Below are 6,619 nucleotides of genomic sequence, written 5' to 3'. Positions count from 1 at the left end.
AAAACTATGACACTTAAGCCCACAACTGAGTTTGCATTGGGCAAGGAGTTTCTGGGAGGTGCGTCCTCACCTACACGAGCAGGTAAGCCTTATCCGTCCTTTATTAGCATCTGTTCCTATTTCGCTTATCCTTTCTCCCTAAAGGTTCTTTTCCTTTTTCCCCTTTGCTTCTTTTAGGTCAAGCCAGCACCCAGTCCACCCCTGAAATAGCCCCTTCCTTGGAGTCAGAGACTACTGAAGGTGTGTATTGCTTACTTATCCTTCTCCCGCTTTTTTAGTTCACATCTTTCCCTTTTCTCTTTCCAAACTCTTCCCTTGCCTTTCCCTTTTATGGCAAAGCCCCTAGCATCCTTCCCTTCCTTTAACAATTTTGCCAAGGTTTCTTTACCTTTTCTCCAAGGTGCTTTATGCTCTTCCGCAGAGTCTTTTAAGAAGTCAGAGGGGCAAAAGGAGGAGCCTCCCATAATAGCTAACATGGCTGCCCCTATCATGAGGAGGCTCTATCATAGGGAATTGATACTAGTTCTTTAGCTTTCTCTTTCCCTTCCATCTTTATTTCTTCCTCTTTTCTCTCCTCCTCCCTTTTTTTTGACTTTATTTGCTTTTGCAGGTGCTGACATAGGTGCTAAGGATCTTGAGCTCGTAGTTACTGAAGTAGTTGTGGAACCTGCTCTCAATATCCAGGTTGTTGAGGCTCAGGCAGGGATCCCCTAGACTATCCAAAGGGTTGAAAGGGTCGCAACATTGGTGTGGGAATGCTGTAAGCCCCGGGCCCGAGGAAGAAAGCCGCCCGAGGAAGGGAAGAAATGGATCAAGGTACTCTGTAGTATTCTAAGAGGGAGCTGGAGTCTGGAGAGAATGGAAGTTAGTGGATAGTAAGGAAGCTTTTGGTTTGGTGTAGCTTGTTGCATTCGCATTAAATGGTAGACAACAGCTTTATCAGTTGCATTTATGAGAAAGTGACCTGAACAGTGTAAGCCACAGCTAAGCAGATTCCTTCCACCATTTTTTTCAGATGTTAAAAGCAACAAGTGTCAAAAAAGGAGAGGGGTTAGGTGAGAATGGATGGTGGAGATATGTTGAAGGGAGAAGTATATAAGGAAAGGAAAGAGCACTGAAAAAGGGATCGAGAAAAAAGAGAAAAAAAAGAAGGAAGAACATTGAGAGAAGAGAATGAACAGTATTACTTTTTATGCAAACTTAGTCTCCTTGGGAGAACTTGTGGAAGAGCTTGATACTCATTTATTTCTTAATACAAACCTTATTTTTCCCTACACCTGTCCTCGGGCAAAGCCTTCTATTGTTGTTCGTTTCCTTCTCTTACAAATTTTATTGATTTGGGCCAGGGTTGAATTGCACAACCCACTACTCTAAGTGGGCTTGGCCCACCAAATTTTCTGGTCCTTACACTTAGTATTTTTTTTTTATTATTAAATTCTACAATATGTTTGATTCATGCTTTTGGTCCCAAAGATAAAATATTTATCCATAGGACATTTTTTTATTATCAAAATTATAATTTGAAAAGCCACTTGCGAAGGCTCTTTCTGGCATTAGTGATGGAGAGTCCTAGGACAGATTCACTGTGAATGATTCAAGTGGATTTCATATTATGGGTTTGAGAAAAGCTAGCATATGTTGGACACATGATAAGCTTGGAATGCCTTTCCCATAATGGTATTAGGTGTGTCTTATTCTTATTCTTTTATTTTATTAGAAGGGGCTAGGAGTTTAAAATACCCATCACTAAGTATTCTGAAAAATGAGAGAATTGGATAAGGTTTATCAATGATAATCTTAAGTTCATCTCAAGAAAATTATGTAGTTTAGATAATGGGTAAGGATTTGCTGCAAACTAAGTTGTAGCAACTTTTGTAAATATGCACATGTGTCTAAGGATGTCCAAACAACCCGCAGAACGACCCACCCAGCCGATCGGACCTAAACCGTCTGCCGCCCAATTCGACTACTCCGGTGGTCGACGACAGGTCCTTACTTTCCAAAACTGATTCCAGCAAGTCTGCGGCAGGTCTCTTCTTCCAAAACTTGAGCCACCTGACCTGACCGGACTATAAATGGGTTAAAAGGTTTTTTAGACTCAATTCTTCTACTCTCACTCTCTCCTCTAACGATCTCTTTGCTCTTCGCCGATCTCTACTCTTCGTTGATCTCTGCTTGTCGCCAATCTTTGCTCATTGTTGTTAATCTTCGCTAATATCGCCCATTCACCCTCACCAATTTAGATTTATGATCAGGGATGAACGCAGGATTTTAAGCCGGGGGGGGCCGGAGATAAGCAAAATTTTTTTTTTCAAATACACATCCATATAGTATTAATAAACTATAATCCAAAGAATCAAGGTCAATTCTTTGAAATTGTGTTTGAGAGATTGAAACATCCGCATTTTCCGGAATTGGAACATCCACATTTTCTAGAATTGGAATAGCAACATTAGTTGTTGGCAATTCCACGTTGACTTCAGAAGAATTTGAAGTTGAACCTTTTCTTTTGAAAAAATCAAGCGTTGTAGTTGATTTTTTCATGATCTACAAATAAAATAAAAATCATATAAAAATCACCGTTATTTTCTTAAATTTGTGTGACAATTTTTTATATTATATGATTTATTTTTTTTCTTTTTGTCTTTGGTCTGCCTTTAATGTCTTTGTGTTTGGTTTGCCTTTATTTATGTCTCTATGTGTGTTGTCTCTTCCTTTATTTATGTCTTTTGTGTCTTTGTGTTCTCTCCATTTTCTAATTCTAACCCACTAACCCAAATACCCAATGAATCCCACTACAGACACTACTAACAAAATCTTTTCTTTTCTTTTCTTTTCCTTTTTTTTTTTTCTGTCACTTGTAAGTTGCCCAACTCCACTTTTCCCTATTATTATGTCCAACTACCAGTCAACAAAGAAAAAACAATCTGACTATCTCTATAAACTCTACTCTATCTATCTATCTCTTTTATCTATATAATGCAAGAGTCACAAACACAGAGTCATAAAGCCAAAAAGCCCAAAAAAAATAAAAATAAAATAAAACACACCACAAGCAGCAGCCGCAGCACAGATTCAATTCACAATCACCAAATCAATTCAGTTCATCACTCATCAGTAAAAACACAAACATGAAACACCACAAGTCCACAAGGCACAAGCACAGTTTCTTTGATTCTCAGATCACAAGGTTTTGAAGGAAAAGATAAGAGTAAATACCTATGAACTGTGAAGGCTCGAAGCTGGGCTGGCTAGGCAGATCGAGCAACGGCAATCGGCGGCGACGACTGCAAGTGGATCTCGTCTCGCGTGGCGGCGTGGGTCTTGCTCTCACCAGCGTAGGTCTCGCTCGAAGCTGGGTTTCGCACTCTCTCGCTCTCGTTTTGCTCTCTATCTCTCTCTGTCACGGCGACACGGCTCTCTGTCTCTCTCCGTCATGGCGACACTGACACGGGCCTCTGAATCTGATCAAGATGGGTCTCTGTACTTTCTATCTCTATCTTTATCTTGGTCTCGCAGCTCTCGCCTCTCACTTTCCTTTCTTTCTTTTTTTTTTCTTTTTTTTTCCTTTGTTTTTTGCTTTCTTCGTTTGGTTTTGGACTGCTGAGAGCTGAGTTTTTTTTTTTAGATTGACATGGGTCATGGGCTCTACTCTGAGCTGGCTTGATGATATGCTAGGGGAAGGGGGGGTTCATGATTTTTGGGAGAAGGGCCGGAGCTAAAAACTAGGGGGGCCAGAGCTAAAATCTCAGGGGGGGCCCAAGCCCCCCCCTTTTTTTTTTTTTTGGGAAAATTTTATTTGCTAATTTTTTTTTTTTGGGCCCAGGGGGGGCCCGGGCCCCCTTAGCCTTCTACCTGGGTCCGTCCCTGTCTATGGTTATCTCTCTCTCTCTCTCTCTCTCTCTCTCTCTTAGGTTCAAGCTCTCAAGTTTGATCTCTCTATTCTCTGTTATTTGGGTTTGTAGATCTGTTATTTTATTTGTGTCTGTCAATCTGTTTTTTGAGTTTGCTGATCTGTTCTTTGGGTTTGTAGTTGTAGATCTTTTGAATTGTTGGTTTTGTTCTTTAGGTTTGTGTTTGATCTTTGTATTCTCGGTCGAAATGAAAGCCGACCGCCGTCCACTCGAGCCCGATCTAACTTGATTGGTGGCTTTTCGCGGTTGACGGCGGGTCTGGAACTTCTCCACCTGATCTGATTGGGTCAGTTGCGGGTTGACACAAACCCAACCCAGACCAACTCTTGGACAGCCTTACACGTGCCAATGCCTTAGATAAATACCTATCTAGGTTTATATTTAAACAAAAACTTCCTTGTCAATATTGAATTTTTCACCAAATAGCCACTTAATATGTGTGCATTTTGCAACTTAGTTTGCTGCAAATTCTTGCCATTAGATAACAAACTTACCATCATCCTTGCTCCCAATGCTTAGACTCATCAGCCATCCCCTTCAAGGTACTTGAAAAAAAAAAGGAAAAAATAAAAAATAAAAACCTGTGCTTAATGAGGTATGTTGGGCCCAAGTTTGGAAGATCTAAATCCTAAAGGGTTTTCTCTGGGGAAGCTTGTGTTGTCTGCCATCATTTCAAGCCCAACCCGAAGCTATTCCAAATAGGAAATAGCACAAGATAATAATAATAATAATAATTAATAGTGGGTTTGCTAAGCCCAAAAATAAGTCCATTTCTGTCTTTATTATATGTAAAAGGTTTTAATTATGAGCTCATTTTGACGAGTCCTACACCAAGAAAAATACATCCTCATTTTTTACAGTAATTGCAACAAAAAAGCCATTAATTCTGGATTGCAGGTGACTCCTAGCCAAACCTTGGGTGGTTCGTGTTGAGAACATATGGAGGGAAGCCAACAAATATTGCGCATATATGTTGGCAAAAAAGGGAGGTTCTTACTTCTTAGTCTGAGAGAGATATTCTATGATAATGATACATACCCCACATTTTTGTTACAATGCTTCTTTTGGGATTTCATGGGTTTTGTTTCAATCTATGCGGTGTGCTGCAAATAAGCTTGGCTTACTTTTTGGTGTGGTGAAGTGTATGTCTGTAGTCTCTTGGTCAGCTTGTGTTGTTTAACTTTGTTTTTTGTTGTGTGTTTATTTCTTTTTAGTTTGGTATGTACCTTAAATCAAGGGTCACTCTTGTTTTGTCGTTTATACTTTGTTTTGTGTTTGTAAGTTTATTTCCCTTCAATAAAATTTCCTTTTTATGAAAAAAAAAAACAAAACAAAAAACAAAAAAGCCTTTAGCAAAACGCATCTAAACGCACATGTAAGATTATAGGAGAGGTTAGTGTTTTCTTAAAAACGATTATAGCCTATAGGAGAGGTCTTTTAAAGCGCGAGAGCACGCACAGTAGCGAGTTTTCTTTTTGGAAAAAAGTTAATTGATATCTTAAAAGTAGGGGATATTCATCAAACCGTACAAACTGTCCATAAAATGGTATAACCGTACTGCATCGCAAGTAATAGTGCACTACATTGCATCACATGGTGCAATGCAGTTTGCTGTTTTATAATAGGAAAACCACACAAACTGCATCGTACTCTCTCTATATATTAATATATTTATTTTTTTAATATTAAATATATTATTAATAGTTCAATAACCATAGTTTTCAAAATAATAATAATAATAATAATAACCCTAACAAGTGTTGATTAGAAAAGTCAGCTCAAAATAAAGAAAAACTAGCTCAATAGTTTAAAACTTGGCCAAAAACAAAGAAAAAAATCAGTTTTGAATTGAGCAAGAAAATCCAAAAATTTGAAAAATATACCAGTTTCAAACCGTTCAAACAGTATTTTAAATACCATGATTACAAAAATGAGGTGTGGTGCGGTTATGGTTTTAGCTAAACTCTAAACCACATTGCACCACACATGTGACTGCAAAAATAAGGTGTGATATAATTATGGTTTTGGCTAAACCGCTCTGCAAAGTACGCTGCTAAAAATGGTCCAAAATCACATTGCACTACACCGCGAACACTTCTACTTAAAAGTATTCTCGAATCCTTTCCCTCCTAAACTTCCAAACACTTTGTACATGGGGAGATGCCAATTTAGCTACAAGGCCTTTGACAACATCACAAATATATGAACTATATATATTTTTGATAAACCACCGCCTGTGTAATTATTTGGTGTCACATGTCCAACTTTTATTCTAAAAACTAATCAGCACATGTCCGATTATATAATACTAAAAATTATTCCACCTGACCTCATCATTTCATTAAATCACATAGGATTAAAATTAGAGTAACGCTAGTATTACTAAAATTGGCACAATTTTATGCCACAACTCACCACTAAACGAGTTGTGATTGGTGAATGTGTGTCATTTTGATGGTACTAACATTACTCTAAAAATTAACAAAGGTCGACAAAATGGCATAATCTGAAACATCTTCAAAAGCTCGAGAACAAGAAAAATCAACTTTTTGAAATTTAAACAATTTTTCACCAAAAGCTTTATTTTATAATATATGTTATAAATTTTTAAAGGATTTTACTAACGTATGCCCTTAGGGCATATATTAGTAAACCATTTTAGAAAATTTTTTCTTGAAAATTGAAAAAATTGTCAAACTTTTACA

Source organism: Quercus lobata, chromosome 1 (assembly GCF_001633185.2).
Source record: "Quercus lobata isolate SW786 chromosome 1, ValleyOak3.0 Primary Assembly, whole genome shotgun sequence".
NCBI classification, from domain to species: domain Eukaryota; kingdom Viridiplantae; phylum Streptophyta; class Magnoliopsida; order Fagales; family Fagaceae; genus Quercus; species Quercus lobata.
This window is presented reverse-complemented; position numbering follows the sequence as displayed.